At 43.7% G+C, this 16,754-nt stretch overlaps 1 protein-coding gene across 6 annotated transcripts in view; it reads right to left on the bottom strand.

Moving 5' to 3' along the window:
- LOC100678116 (agrin) overlaps window positions 1–16,754 on the bottom strand; it is a 341,408-nt gene that overhangs the window by 121,304 nt on the left and 203,350 nt on the right. The gene's annotated exons all lie outside the window — the stretch shown is intronic.

The raw sequence follows: 16,754 nt of genomic DNA, 5'->3' as shown, positions 1-16,754 counted from the left end.
GCGTTTTTAGAGACACGGATAGATGACATTGTTGCATAGTTCGTTCGTGAGTTATTGGCGGAGTTTGCATTTTCTTATTCGCGACTTCGCAAGCTTACGCTCGCACGAGTAGTGGTCTCTAGTTTACTGTGGACAGCTTTATCGCGGCTGCGTAAAAAAGTTGTTAGGGGAGATATGAAGGGCAAAATTCCGGAAAACTGGTTGGTGTAGAACGCCGCATTTTATGGGACGAAGGAGGAGGAACGTTTATGCTGCCCGAACGGATGATGTTCGGAATAAAGAGAAATCCTAGAGATGAAAATATAACGCGGTGTTAATGCACTGAGAATGTGCTGTTGCATTGTGAAGATATACTTGATATGATTAATTGGATCATGAAGATTGGGAAAGGTTACTGCATTTTGCTTCCTCTTAGAATGTTCGTGCGGATGGCTGTGTGTGTGTGTGTGTGTGTGTGTGTGTGTGTATACCGTCGTAATTCTGGAACAAGACGAATGTAAAAATTTTCCACAATCTCCTCGATCTTTCAGAGCTGTGTTTTGTTTGTAGTTATAAGATTATGTTTATTACCAAGAGGTTCGTCACTTTTATTTTATTGGTTTTATAAAACTTTAACCTCGCGAATCACAACAAAATATTTCTTAAGCAAGTATAAACACAAGAAACACACGAAAAGCATGTTTTGTGATTACGCAATATTCAATTGTAGCTTATAACATCACACGCTATGACAAGTGAATACCAGTCTTTTTATCTTTCGTGTTTAAATAGTAAATAGTCGTATTATACTCTAAAAGATATTGTTATTGACTTCATTTACGTTTTATATTACTAGAATATCTTTTTCGGATTGTCCATGCTTGAATGACAACATTCATGACAAGTTAATTTTACGATGGACCATTCATTTACGTAATATTCGAGTTTGCTATATAAGAAGCGGGTGGATTTAAAATTGTTATACAAATCTGGAACTCGGTAGTTCGAAACAGTCAAGTTTTCACACTGGTCGTTGTTTTTGCTGTCATACAGAGTAAGTAGACATTTTTGCTTCCTCCTAGAGCAAACTTTGTAATAGTAAAATTTTGAGTTTTGTCAAACTTCTAGAAAATACTTTTTGGTGTGTTAGAAGTTCAAATCAACTGTTTTTAAAAAATGTCCGTATGGATGTGTGTGTGTGTATATATACCGTAATATTTCTGGAACTACTCCGTGAATATCAATAAAATTTGACATGCATATCTATTTTTGGATTCTGAATACGGGAAAAACAGTTATTTTTTATTTTCTTAACTATTTTTTTAATGACCATTTTTTGACTTTTGAAAAACACTATTTTGCGTTTTTTTTCTTAATCAACCCATTGTTACAAACAATTCAGCTAAAATGCATTTGAAAGAGAATAGAACTATCTACTTTTTCTTGTTTGGTCCTCGTGATCGACCGCTTTGTTCGACAGATAAAATAAAAAAGGTGGTTTATTTTAAAATCAGATCTCTGAAACTAAACATCATAACCTCACAAAAAAAATCATGTCGATAGCTCATGTGTCAAACTATATTCCAGTAAAGTTTGAAGTGATTCGACTAATTATTTTTTCAATAATAAATCAAAAACTTAAAAAAAAAAAGAGTTTTTTTGTGCCTCGATTACGGACGTAAAAAGGCCTTATTAAACTTGAGATTTTGGAAAAAAGTAGATATTTTGTGTATTATGGCTAAGTTCATTGCGCAGGTTTCAAACCCCTATGGTTCTTAAGATATCAAGATTTCAAATTTTTTTTGAAAAATTTTTTTTTATTCCTTATATCAAAACTTATATATTAAATTATGTATCAAATTTCAATCCAAAACTGACAGGCATCGTTTTCCTCGCCAGAACAATCTACAAAAATGCGTTCAACATTGGTACTCCTCTTGGTAGTTGTGGTCGCCTGCATGCTGGTGTCCGAGTCTCAATGTGACGATATCGAGTTAGATACGCTTCTGAAACAAGAGGAGGGAATATATGAACTGGCCAGCGAATACGACGACGACGGTTCTCCAGCAAATGTTCCAGATCAAGGATCCCATCAGCTACCATCGCCGGAAGGCATTTTACCAAACTGGGTCTAAGCAGGACCGTCGAATGCCTTGTTTGATGATGTGCAAAATGTTAAAAATAATGAAATAAGCTATAAGAATGTCATGTCAAAGAAAAATAAATATTTTTAAACTGAAATCGTTAGTAGTCGTGTTATTTACGTACAGGTAGTGCGTGGTTGGCTCAGCAGTAAGAGCGTGCGCCTTAAGATTTTGGGGACTATCGAATATTTCTGATAACCTTTCTGATAGTCTTTTGCTCAGAAAATTGCTGCTTTAGTAAAATAACTAAGATTATAAATATTTTAAAAAGGAATCAATATAGTGTATATTTGAACAATATTTTATCTATTGATGGAACTATAAATTTTGTTGGAGGAAGCTACGTGCCAAAGAAATGGCAGCGGTTTTTTTTATTTATATTTCTTTTTATAAGTACATTTCGATACTAGTGGCATAAGTCGTGTTTTACGGCACAGCGAGTTAACGCCGTGCCATGAAGAACGACTTATGCCACGTGTATCGTACATTATTTTATAGCACTGACTATCATAAATCCTCTTTCACGTCTATCCGTGGCATTAGCAGTCCATTTGTCCAATAAAGGTCTACTTATGCCACAGATAGTCGTGACATATAAATGCGGATTTATGCGGACCCCTTGCATAATAATTTAATGTCCATTTCTAACAATTCGATTACGAAGTAAAAATATCTTGAATGCGGCGGCCTCAGCGAAGTAAAGTGCCGTCGACAATGCGGTGATAATATGGACGCTATATGTACTGCGAGATCGCTTGCAAGTTCTACGTACAAGTGCAAGGAACGTTATTAGGACGTTTAAGTATCACCGCGCCAATAGACTACAACTGCCAAAGCCCCGGCTACAATAAAAACTTGAATAGAAATTATGAATAGAAAAAATAATGCTTGAATTGCTGAGATCAATGTAATATGTTTATACAATCTTGAAAACGCCCTGTAGTAGTTGTAATACGATATGACTCTATTTTGACGCTAATATTTCGATGCCAATGTTCGAAAAAGTGTTTCATCACTGGTCGAAAAAGTACTATTTTCATTAATAAAAACAATACACTATGAAAAAAATTGTAAAGAATTTTTACGATACGTGCATGAAAAAGGCCACTTTCCATGCATGTAAAATCAATGGAAAATCAAGCTTTTCTTAACAGCGGGAGAAAACTTAATAGAAATTAAAAAGCTTTGTATTATAATTCCATAAGTTTTATATCACCCTCGCACCTCCAGCTTCTTTTCCTCGCCCTGAAGGCACTTTACCGTTCGAAAAAGTAAGTTTTTTTAAATTTTAGGAAACACCGAAGCCGACAGAAAGAAAGCGCAGTAGCAGTGATGCGTCCGAGTTGGTAATCGAAGAATTCGAGAAATTCTCAGGCCGAATCTCTTCCGAGTGGTGGTCAGTGCTTTTTATGAAGTTAGCGCGAGCTCAAGAAGTAAAAGAAGCCAAAAGGGAGAAAGAAAAAGAAGAACTTGGCCGGAGTGAAAAAAAAAGCTTCAGCGAAGAAGGAAACAGAGCGAGAGGTCGAGAAAAACTTTCGGCGAAGGACGAGACACTCTTAAGGCGCGCCGAAGAGCTTATACTCGGTGAGATAACTTTTTGAAATCGTAGCGAACACTTGGCGAAATACAGATATAGTGCATACATGGAGCTACCCTGTAGATCTAATATAGGTATAGATATATATTAGGTTTACGAGCCCAAGCGCGGACTTGTTCTATGCAAATGCAATTTGCAAGTTTGAACTGCAGCCGCGCGTGAAAAAGAGCCCGCGACCGTATTTTCGCATTAGATGCGCTAACGGGAAAAATAAATCTGAAAAAGATCATTATTATATTATAATATTACTCTCGGAAAATAATATCTTCCGTTTCGATCATCGTATACACTGTTTCACATCGAGAGCATCTTGCAACTCGCGAACTTTATCAAACACGCTGTACCCGCAAGTCAGCTCAAAATTCCCCCAGCGTTTTCCAAAACTCCCACAATTTTCAATTCATGCAGCGCCCTAAAGTTTACAGAGCTCGCACTTTTTCTCCCCAAACAACCAATCCAGCTCTAACCCCCTAAAGAAAGCGAGCACGTGAGAGTCGCCGCACCGGTAGCGTTGAAGACTGCACACACACACATAGGGCTCTGCAAACATATCCTCTGCCGTACGAGCTACTGCTTAAAATTCACGCGACACGCTATCGCTGCAAGCTCTTTCCCTATGTCTTTCCGACTACTCCCTCTCTCTCTCTCTCTTTCTTGCTAACGGGCTCGCGCAAAATTGAAAATCTGATTTCGCCGCAGCTTGGCTTTCACAGAGCCAAATCGCTCGCTCGCCTCTCGCGAAATGACGCGCGCGTGGTGTGGGATTCAAATAACCCGCCTCCCCTCTATACTCCTTCGGTTGCTCGCGATACGCGCGGCGCAAGGCCATGCTCTGTATTCTTTTTCCGTTTGTTTGCTGCTACAAAAGTTTTTGTTCGCCCGACACGATTTACCGGCTAAGTTTATTGCGCGGCTCTCTCGCTCTGGTTTCGCGTAATGATGCGCCTTTTTCGCGCTAGGAAAGTGTGTAACTCGAGGGGATATTTCGCAAAAGCGATAGAGAATTTTTTGGAGCGGAATACGAGGCTACGACGTGATTGCGCGCAGAGCGCAGTTCCGAGGGAATTCGCAGAGCAACAAATTTAGAGAGGAATATCTATCTTTTTTCCGCGAACATTTCGCAGCTGTTGGGCGGGGAAAACGCGATATCGATTGACAGAATTCTGTCAGTGTCACTCGCGGGATTTGAATGATAACGATGACCGCGTGCGCGCGAGAGAGATGAGGTCAGGCACAACTTACATCGTTTGTCATCCGCAGCTTGTTGTTTTATTTTTTTATTGTTATTTCGAAACGATCGCGAGGTATCGGTGTCGATGCGAGCGGGACTTAAATTAAAAATGATAGCGAGAAACAAACATGACGTGGAAATGATGACGACGAGCTTTTCATCGGCTTGTAACAGACGTCACCGTGCGACTATTTTTTCGACTAATCATTCGCGAAAGGAAAATAAAACGTGTAGCTCTGGTATACGTATATTTTGGAGCTCTTTGTCGGCAAAGCGGCTTTGGAATAAATAGAACACACACGAGCGCTTGCAAAATTTACCGATGTACCTGTATACTCTATCTCACTCTGAATACTTTTCTATACTCACAGGAAGTAGCGGATAAAAAGTATCGAATTTTAAAATTTTTGTTTGATGCTCGACCGCGTACACAAACAGATCTAACAAAACTCTATTCTTTTGTTACTTATCAGTTTGACGAATATTCAAAATACGCTTATATATTTTTCCGAAAAGCCATTTTATTCTGAAAGCTCGCTGAAAAATAAAAATACGACTTACATGAATGCGAACAAAAAACGCGAATCCCAGATCCTTTGTTAAAAAATGAATACAAAACAAGCGGCATCTCCGGCGCGGTAAGAGAAAAAAAGACGATCTCACCTTCACCTTCGCAGTGATAAAGGTAAATCCCTCGGTCAGCCAAAACCGACCGCCGCGCCGGACTTTCATCCTCTCCGCAGCGCAGCAGCGGCAGCTCAAGAGGCCGTATAATATACGCGTACGTATATATCATCCCTAGTGGGATATATCTATACACGTACATCGTATCCCGGGCTCGAATGTCTCGTCTTACCCAGACGCGCACATACACCGAGCGGAGAATTCCGAGGATCATTTCCATATAGATTCTTCTGCCGTGTGTTGGATACGTCACGGAGCTTACGGGAGAACTAATCAAATCGCAGCGGATTTTCTTTTTCTTTTTCACGAACGATATCGAGTGGCGTTAAAATTGTCTCTTCTTTGCTTTTCTATAGTTTATCGGACACTTCATATACGCCGTGGCGAGGATTTGTCTATAGGCGATTTTTGAGCGTCTACTCTCGTTCGAGTTATACGTCTATAGTTTCCAGTCCTCCTCGATAAAGTTCCGCATATTTTAGTTTGCACGCGATCGCGTCGGATATAGCCTGGAAATGAGAAGCTGTGCGAATTCGAGTATTTGAGAGGACAAACATTTTGATTCGGCCCCGAGTTTGCAAAACGAATCGGGACATCCTGCTAGCAGTTGTGTTTTACAAATTTAGAGTTAACTCGAGTTAAACGTCCTTTCGTATACGTATAGCCTTGGATGAGTTAATAGTAATACCGAATTCTGATGAAACCGACAGGACGACGCGACTCCTCTCTTTGCCACAGCAATATTGTATTTGTCGACAGGAGGATGAACAAATATTGGTAGCGCCGTCTAATTATACCGAAATGTATAGCATAAGAGCAAATATTAGTTTCGTGCGATTGCGCTAAAACCGGATGGAGTTACAGCGTCAATTATGCTGGATTACGTTATTTTCAATTAGCCGTGAATCAAACACTCCAGAGTATAGCCGAAATTAATTCCAGCTCGCATATCCAACGAATAAACAACAGCGAACAACCAACGCTCTCGAACTGCGTATCTCTCCTCCGTCTTAATAAAAAGGCCGAAATATGGCCCGCAGTGTAAAAGCCACACACTGCAGCGAGAGTAGCCGAGGCTCTGGACGAGGTGCGACAAAACCGCAGGAAATAGAACGCGAGAGGCCAGCTCGTCCAACCCTAGGGGGAATCGTGGAAACACACTCGACGCGGCAGGAGAACGAGAGGCGCGGCGTCGATCTTAATTAAGCACCGCTCGCAATTGGCCGGCGGCATTATTAACATCGGTGCGCGCGTTCCTGCGGCTGCCTCCGAACAATACAGCAGCAACGGCATTCAATTATCCCGCTCGAGTACACAGGATGCAGGAGTCGTCGTCGTTTCTCGGCACCAGCGAGAGAGAGAGAGAAAGAGAGAGAGAGAGAGAGAGAGAGAGAGAGAGAGAGAGAGAGAGAGAGAGAGAGAGAACTGCTAACGCCATTCCATTGTTGTCGCGGATTCGAATTTACGGCAAAAGGGTAGGAGGGGGGCTGACCCCCTCCCCTACCCCCTATTCCGTCGATGAACCTCTGGATGCTGATCACTCGGAGTCGAGCTTTGTGCGGTGCACACCTTTTCGTGCGGGTACATACGCAAGGGCGGAGGAACTGCTCTCTACGCCAGATTCATGGACGCGGATGACAAATCCTCGTCGTATTCAATTGTCCGGAGAATGGCCGGCTGATGGGCGGGAATTTTCGATCGCGACGCTTCGTCGATCAATTACATCGGGGCGTTGACTGGAATCGCTGATGGATTGTCGTGTCTAATGAGTCGGGCTAACGCTTGCATGATACCCATGTCTCTCCCAAACTCGCGATGATGTTTGATCATTTTTGGCGGGGACGTGCCAATGGAAACTAATGCGAAGCGCGTTAACTGTACCAACATCAGCGCCAAAGAGAGAGATCTCAGGGATGCGAAGTAGGATAATTGATTCTCGTCAAGACTACTGCAGCTGCCTGTTGGGTGTACTCTATTATCGAGGGGTACAATGTACGCGAAGTGGCGGGAGTATAGTTATAGGAACCACCGCAAAGTTTGGCATTGATTCCTAAACGGTTCAGCGAATCGGAAACCGCAGTTGATACGTACATCGATGCCACTGTACAACTAATGTACAACTAACAGAGCTGATTATCAAGGATTGCGCAAGCTCCGTTCGATCGTAATGTGTATTTCATTCATCAGTCAAAGTATACACGAGAGTCAAAGGATCCGGGGCTTGATCTTTCCTGCACTCGTCGACTGCTGAAAAGCTGAGACGGAAATCAATCCCATCAGAATGAACTAAGAAGCTTGGTCAAACAGCTCAGGAGAATCGAAAATAAGAGACTCCATCCGAGGGACGTCCACTCATCTCTACTTTTTCGGCCATCAAAGTATGAATAACAAACGTTTTCTAGCCCTCGAGTTTCAACGTCTGAAATATGGACCACACAATCCAGAGCTCTTATCTCTAAAGGAAAAAAAATAAAAGCGCATCCATCGTCGGCTCACAAAGGCCTAGCCTCAATTAAAACCTCCAACTCGGCAAGGATCAAACAATCCTAAAGAGGGAAAGCGAGACAAAATCTTCCGAAAAAATACCCCTTCCGCAATCAGCAAACAGAGGCAAGGACACTCGACGAACTTAATATCCGCCGGTTTTCGACAGCCGCGTAACCGAGAAACTTCCTCCCCTCCACCTTTCTCTCTCTCTCTCTCCTCTGTCTTTCAGAGCCGTACCGGAAAAAAGAGAGAAGACGGCAGGGCAGGGCAACCCTTTCATAATTGCAAAACGGCTCCCGCCGGCAGCGTCGACGACCTCCTTTCTCTCTCTATCTCTCTCTCTCTCTCTCTCTCTCTCTCTCTCTCTCTCTCTCTCTCTCGATTTTTCGAGGCCGAGTGCGCTTGCGTCCGAGTTTCTCGCGCGATAAAATTCCCTGAGGCGGCCGTACAGTGTCCCTTTTTTGCCTCACTTTTGTCTGCTGCGACGCCTCGCGGCCTTATCTACTTGTGCCGGCGAAGCTCTGCCGGCGACGAACGATGCACTTTGATGACGTATATACAGAGATTGTTCGGGCGGGGGATGATTCGTGGAGGCAGTTTTCCCGCGACTCCGGTGGTCGTCTCGCTTCTGCCAGGGACTCGCGGGAAATTTCAGAGACTTAGCAATTAGATGGAACGGGGGGACTGTCTCCTTGCGGGAGTGAGGAATGGGCAGGATTTTTCTTGGTAATTTCAATTAGTTCCGTTGCGCTGGTTAAATTGTTAATTAAAATGCACTTTCCTCCGGGATGCTGTGATAGTTGTTTTCCTGGTAAATTGCGTATCTTTTTGAACTGTCAAAACTGATCCCGATCAGTCTTGTCGCGTCCTCGCCTCCTAATAGAATTTCCATTCAAATCCCGATCACACGGAGGGTGTTCCCCCACCCCCATCGATCACCAGCGCAACACCCACTTCCACCCACAAAGCCCCGCTCTCGTATAAAACCGCAGGCTCAAAGTGCCACTTAATTACCCTCTACGCTATTTCACCTCCACCCCCACCCCTCGAAAAAAACAAAATTCTCAAAAGCTCACTCGCGCGCCTGCGAAACTAAACTTTACGATCGATCATCGTCCCCGGCATATCGTATTAAAAGTACAGAGAGTCTGCGCGTTAGAGGGAAAATTTAACGCGCCACGGAGCCATGAAAACTCGCGATAATTCGAGGAAGACGCGAAAGACGCGCGCAAGTTTTAACGGCCGTTTTACGGCGTAGCTCGGCCCGATCGTTTAGGTTGGAAAGGGGGAGTCATCTCGTTGATACGGCTTTATGCATGTTTACGACGAGAAGCTGGATTGGGACTAATATGCGAGGGTGCGAGAGGAGCCTCGTTAGCGTGATTTTATCGCTAATCAATTTCGCGGGTGATTTACGCGATTTTTCACGGTCGGTTTTAATTAACGACCGGACTACGAAGGAGTTTGTTAGTGCTCGCAGTGAGCTCTCTATGAATGAGATAGAGAAATTAAAAGTTTGAAAGGAGTTGGAAGGCTTTTTGGTGGGTTGATGATTCGTGATAAGGGGTGGAATTTTTCGAAAAGTTCTATTTTCACATCGTTTTCCATTCTGTGCAGTTGGGCAGGGTCTTAATTTGATATTTTTTTATAACAACTAAAGAACGCACTATAAACTTTACAGTTTTTGAAAATCAGTTCCAAAACCCCCCTTGACACTCCAGCTTCAACACTCTCTCCCTGTCTTTAACAGCCCTAGGTGCCTAATTGTCACGCGATCAATCATTCGACAATAACCAACCTCCTTGGTTCTCAGTCTTTGACAGCACAAAAAGCCGCTACACAACGTTCACCCTCAGCTATTCGACCCTACTGTATATTCGGCATCGCTATAGCTCACTTCCAAAATACTTAACCCTAGATAAATCATTCTCCCTGCTCCTCCACATTCATTACTCCTCTAGAATGTTCAGACGATGAACAAATAAACTTGCAAATTCATCCAATTCAAAATGAAAATAATAACAGCTATTACTATACCGCTTCGATCACAGTCTAAGCACCGCAGTCCTCTTAAATTACCTATCCCTAAGTACTGTCCATCCCCGCGTGACCCGTCTCCCGAGTGTCCCACCGCACTCGCGTCTCTATTTATTTGCTTCAACACACCTCGGCGCAGTCCCTGCCTCTCAGAGGGCTGCAGAGGCACACATACACACGCGACGTCGACGACACGAGTATACACGGCACCTCTTGACAATGGCAAAGTTCGCTCATTGTGGCCGGGCGAACACGGCCCTCTCTCTTGAGTGGCATTGTTAGGGGGCGATAGAACGTGTGAAATATTCAGTCAGATAAAAGACGCTGCGAATCGAGCTAATGAGTTGACGCTCGGTCTTTGGATTAATTTAGTTTGATATGATTGAGTCCAGGTTGAGGCGTGCGGGTCGCAACTAGTTGTCCCGCTTGACTTATGAACCGCTTGGAAATACATTTCCTGCGGCGCAACGTCGCGTTTGACGAAGTTTCACGCGCGCCCGCGTGCGCGTGAGTTGTTTGCAAAGTCACGTGATGGCAGCTGCGTTGACGATATTATAGATGCGTTTGCCCAAGTTGGATTAGTGAAAATTTCATGATTCCTCCTCTATCGGCGACAGAGTTCGTTGAATCAATTCGAAGGATATACAATATGAAGTTCGAACCTTTGACTGCGGTATTTTTGAGCGAATTTAACGCCGAGTGGAACACACGGTTAATCATCGAAACGAGAGCGTAAAGCGCGGAAGCTTTGTTATTAATGTGTCGAATGAGCGTCGAATCATTATTCGAGCTGTAGCAATAGCAGATTTTTGTTGCCAGGCGCCTGTTTACACTTTTACCCGGGAATCAAAGCTTTTGATCGGCCGCCCGTTATAATCGAATTTGCCTGCTCGATTATGTGTGAATAGCGGTGAGAGGGTGCAGTGAGAGAGGCTGCTTTATTAACTCCTGAAATTACAATGTTTAATCTGACTAGTCGCCGGACGCGTGTAAATATTCAGCGATATTTGCATTATTCTGCTAAAACCGTGGCCGATTAAACCGAACTACATACTCCCCGATTCAGTTCAAGTATTTAATTCGACAATTATAAACCAGATCCTCTAACGGATCCCACACGCTCGCAGCCCAAGATTCAACGATCCTGTACAACTATGTAGCGGCAAGAGGCGCAGCAGAGACAAGTAAGAGGCGGCGAACACCTTAAATCGGCCGACTTAAGCCGGAATAATAGACTATCGATTTCTTGCGCGTCTCGAGAATCCTCCCTCTCTCGCTCGCGTTTATTTACTGGAAAATTAACCGGAAGTGCGCGTGCCGCCACCAGATTAGAAGGAACGACTTCCGCGGAAGGAGATTCGCCTCGTCGTGCCTGCGCCGCCGTCTTTTATCTCCTGCTCTTCGCTATATATACACACCAGTGCGCCGGAGGAAAAATATACCTTCGCGGCGAAAAGAGAGAAAGAGACCGTTATCTCTCGAGAGGACGATTCGCCCCTTGGTTTTTTCTCTCTCTCTCTTCGAGGGAGCATCGGTAAACAGAAGCGAAGGTATCTACGGTAATTTGTATCGGTTAATGAGAATGCACCGGAAAAGCCGGCAGGCCGGGGGAGATATTTATTCTGGGGTGAGAGCGCGGGCTTCTGCCGAGAAGGTGTGTTTAAGCGAGTTCGGAAGAATCGTGCGAGCGTTTGTTCAACGATTCGACTACATCAGAGCCTAGAGGAGACCGCGGTTACGCGGGCAACTGTTTCGATTCTCGCGATTTGATATCGCTGGGGAAATCAGCGAAAGTGCGAACGAAAAATAAAAATAGCGCAGCGTGCGCGGGATAAAAAACGCTCAAGGTATTCGAGCAAACGGGATTTTTAACGCGCTGAATGAATGTTTCGCGTCGTTATTTCGCTTCGTTTATTTTGATGATGCTCTGCAGTCCCTATGTATACGTATATCTCGTTCCTTGTTGCTGCTTTTTGTTTCGTTCGCGTTCGGTTCTTCGTTCGCTCTGTGCGCGTATGAAAGCAAGAGTTCATTCGCGAATATATAGATAAATAAAGAAAATCCGCCCAGGAAAAAATACGCACAGTGCAATATAACGAGGTTAAATAAGAGCACACACAGAGGAGCTTTAATATCCCTGATTGCTCGCGGTGCAGCTATAAATCGCTCGCGTATCTTGTCACCCGTTTGTTGTACTGAGAGAATAACGATCTGGCTTCTATATTTGGCGCAAAAATTGCTCTCAAATATTTTTCTTGGAAATTGGATCGACGCGCCACTAAGAGTATAACCGGATACAGTCGAATAAGAATGAAGACTGCACGTCCTCTGGCCCTGCGGCAAAATCACGAAAATCTACAAAAAGTAGCCGAGCGTCGGATAACCCCGCGATATTAATGATGCTGTCTCTTTCCAGGCTGTATAACTCTCGGCGGCTTTCTTCCCATTCGTCGGCGCGTAATAGCGGAATTCGGAATAACTTGGCCGCTCGGGCGCGAGGGCCATAAATTTGAACAGAAGCCTCTACTGCACATCCGACAAAAGGCTCGTTTCGCTCGCATTGAGAGGTCATCACAGCGCGAAAGAAGAGATGGCGAAACCGTCCGGTATTCGACGTGGCTTCGGCGTTTTCTGCTGCTGATGCTCGAGGAATGAAATCAATCGATTCGAATATAGATGTGAATATAAGGAAAGACCGATGGTTTGATGTTTGTACGTGCTATATTTAGTTTTTAATTTGCGAGCGCTAATTTCATGGAAAGACGTAACAGGCCAGCTTGAAACGAGCTTACTACAAATAAAACAGAAACTTCAAGCTCACTGCGGAATTAAAGTTCCCGGCGACTTCAGCTCGAGGTAACTTCGTCTGGTCCCGCCGCGGCGACTAATGAGCGGCACCTACTCGACTGCACGTAAATCTAGATTCATTAATTCAGGTTAGATTTGCTCATACTTACTCAGCGTTACTTCGACTTCACCTTCAATATTCCCACTTTCCGCGTTTAATTTGAAACCACTTGATAAGCCCTCGAAAATACATAGTCCTCGATAAATAGACTCCAACCCTTGCATCTATAGGGTAACGCGCAGACACACACGCGTCATCGGTGAAAATCCATCAAAAGTAGCACTTCACAGCGCGGAACGTGCCGATTTGATTGGCGACGCGTCGGACGCGGCTGTGCATGCGAGTGACGATAATTCGCTATGCGCTCTCTCTCTTTCTCTCTCTCTCTCTCTCTCTCTCTCCCTGAAACTGTGTAAATAAGTGGGGCACGCGCAACGCGTCATTTTCGCTAGGCCTTTTGAATATTTGTTCGTTATATATTCAAATGCTGCGTGAAACGATGTAAAGCGCGCCGCGTGAGCTCGACGCCATTCATGTTAATGACGTTTGACGGACAAATCCGTGAAATCGTCGGCCAATCTGGCCTCTCGCGCGGATGTTTCAAGTGCGCGTTTGCGCAGACCAGAGGCTCTCTCTCTCTCTCTCTCTCTCTCTCTATCTTTGTGTCGGACTGTGTGACTCGAGCGGGCTTTGATTCGCTTAAAAACGTTATTGTTGTATGCGAGAGCTTATTAGTTTATTGTCGCTGGAAATTACGTTATAATATTATAGAGAGTCTGTGTTTGCACGGCTGAGGATTTGCATATAGTTGTTGGAGTGAACACTTTAACCGTTTATTGAATTGAGTTCCTATAATACTACAATATGTATATATCACTTCGCCTTTCAGTCTGATGCATATACTATGTCGAACTAAATCATGAATTATTTACAGATTGATTTTCGTATTACGAAACGAACTCTTTTCTACATAAATAAAAAAAAAGGTTTTAATCTGAAATAAAGTATAATGCGTCCTTTGATTCTATCGTCCGAACAATTTAATTTTCTGCGGAATATTCCTCCCTAGTGCGCGTAACTTGATCAATTTCGGTAACATTCGATAATATACTTACAACAACAAGCTCAAATCCAGAGAAAATCCACACTCTCTCGACGACCCCTCCTATAACTCTGGCTAACAAACTAATCAATATATAACTCTGCTTTTGCCAGATATACAGTTTCTGGCCGCCTGTAACGTAAATAGAGCTAATGCTTCATTGAATTTCAATATCCCTCCACACGTTCGCTAAATAATCCCTACCTATTATACTCGATTAGCCGTATGGTAATTCAAAACTCCCACGGCTACGATTCATAAATCCGAGCAATTCGCTTAAGAAGATAAAATTTCGTTAGCAGAGGCACACACACACGAGACGACGTTGATCAAAGAGTCGCGATAATTCAATTAGCGCTCGATTTAATAGCCACTGCGTGTATAGGTGCTACACGCGCCAGCTTAAACCAGCCTAAATTAATTTGGTAAGAAGAGCACAGCGCTGCAGAGTCGACAGTCGTTTAATTCGATTCGGCATCGTCCTCGTCAAATTGAGAACCGAGGTCTAGTTGGTTGGAGTGGTTTTATCGGAGGGAAGAGGAACTTTATTAAAGCAGTCGCAGTGCAAAGATAATTCTACGGAGCTTCGATTCGATTGGCTGTGTTTTTTGACTGAAGGATTGATTTATCGACTGTCGAATAATGGTATGGGCGAGCTTTCACGGACGATGATTCCTGATGCGATTAGAGCTCCGATGGGTATAACGCGTATATGTTACGGCCTACGTAAATCCGATGGTTACACTGCGAAGTATTAGCATTATTACAGTTCATTTTAACTACTCCATTGCAACCCCACAATATAGCGTCTGCTTTTGTTCAGCAAATTGTAGTCGACAGCTGGTTTTGACAATTAAAATTCATACCTATCAGCTGATTGAATAAAACATTCGGTATAGCTCGGTGATGATAGAATCACATAGTTCTATAATTAAATCAAGAAATCAATAATATGTGCATTTAATTAATTAAAACTATCATATTATCGCTCGCATATCCTTATCAATTTCGCATGACATAATGCATTAAAATCTCCACTCCCCTCTACCTCAATAATTCAATCGAGAACAAATCTAATTCTTTCAACCAGCGTCACAAGACTACAAAATTAAACGCAAGCACGATCCATAATGCATCCGCACCGAACATATAAGACAAACGCATTCGAACACGTCGCTTCCCGCGCGTTTTTCAAATCGCCGGCCACGCGCGCGCTCGTGCGAATGCATAATCGCCGGGGAATGCCGCCGCAACGTTTCGTCGCAACGGACAAAAAAAAGTTCGCGGCGGAGCGCGAATGTCGCGAGCAAAAACTGATTTTTTACCGTCGTGGCCTTTTTTCTCCCTACGCTACACACCGCTCGCGGGATTAAAGCGCGATTTCATTCCGGCTGCGGATCCGTCCCCGCTTCTTTTTTTTTCTCTTCCACTGGAAACGTTTGCGCTTTCTTTCGCAGCGTGAAATTGTCCTTTGTGCGCGCGCGCCGCACGCACTCGTTCATTTCGGCGAGATGTGCGCGGAATTTTATCCGATTGCGGTCGGGCCCAACGCGGATTTTATTATTATACGCGTGTGTGTGTGTGTGTGTGCGTGTATAGGCATCGCGGAAATTGCTTTGTTTTACGCTCCGGTGGAAGCTTTCGCGCGATTAATGCGTCGGCGCGAGACTGCGCTAATGGAATAGTTTTGTCGCGTCGAGGATGTTCCGGTGGATCAACAATTTCGCTAATTGATGTTTTGCAAATTGTACACGGCAGCGCGATCAAGTCGAGCTTCCATTAGCTTCAAAGGTGGCTTCGGCCTACTGTGTTGGATTCTCGGAAAGAGCGTCTTACAGGCCAATCGTCTCGATGCAGCATCGCGAAAATTGAAAGCGACGAGGCGCGACATAATTTCCAGCCCTCGTCGCAGTCTCTAATTAGCCGGATTGCTCGATTACTACGAGCTATACACCGACTCCTTTCCAAACGCGAAAGCTTGTAAAGCTCCGGCGTCGCTTTATTTCCGATGCTTTGTTATACTGCCCTTTCGTGTTCCTTTGGCTTCGCGCGGTTTTCACCTTCGCTGCATTCGGCTACGAGGATGGATTTTGTAATTAAAATCGATGGAGGGCTAAGGGCTGGCTATTCTACGTTGGCTGTGGAAGGGTCGTTTTTCAATCTCGAGTTTTAGAAGAGAAGGTATATAGATTATTAGTTAAACACACTTTACGGTTGAGCAAAACTAAGCTACGTTACTGGGAAGACTCACTACTGATAGTTACACGTCAATTACTGCAAGTACATTTGTAAATGGCAGAGTGAAAATTTGAAGCAACTTCGACTCTTGGGCAATTAGCCAAGTTTTACCAACTACGTGTAGTTAGTCGAGTTATCATCATCGTCAAATTAATCGAGTAGAAGTAGTTGTGGCGTAACATAATAGAATTTCTAACTTTTACTTAGGAGACTTCCCTTATTGGCGTAATCGCATTTTTCACATCTTAATGATGTTCAACGCTGCTTAGCCATTGGACCGCAACATGCTACACATTCTACATCGTCAATAGAAGGGTGATTCTACTTTCGTTATGGATATCCTGTCTTTATCCATTGATATTAGTATAATCATTCAGAGAGTATGGCAAATATTGATCCCAGATAAA

Source organism: Nasonia vitripennis, chromosome 1, assembly GCF_009193385.2.
Source record: "Nasonia vitripennis strain AsymCx chromosome 1, Nvit_psr_1.1, whole genome shotgun sequence".
Taxonomy (NCBI): domain Eukaryota; kingdom Metazoa; phylum Arthropoda; class Insecta; order Hymenoptera; family Pteromalidae; genus Nasonia; species Nasonia vitripennis.
This window is presented reverse-complemented; position numbering and strand designations above follow the sequence as displayed.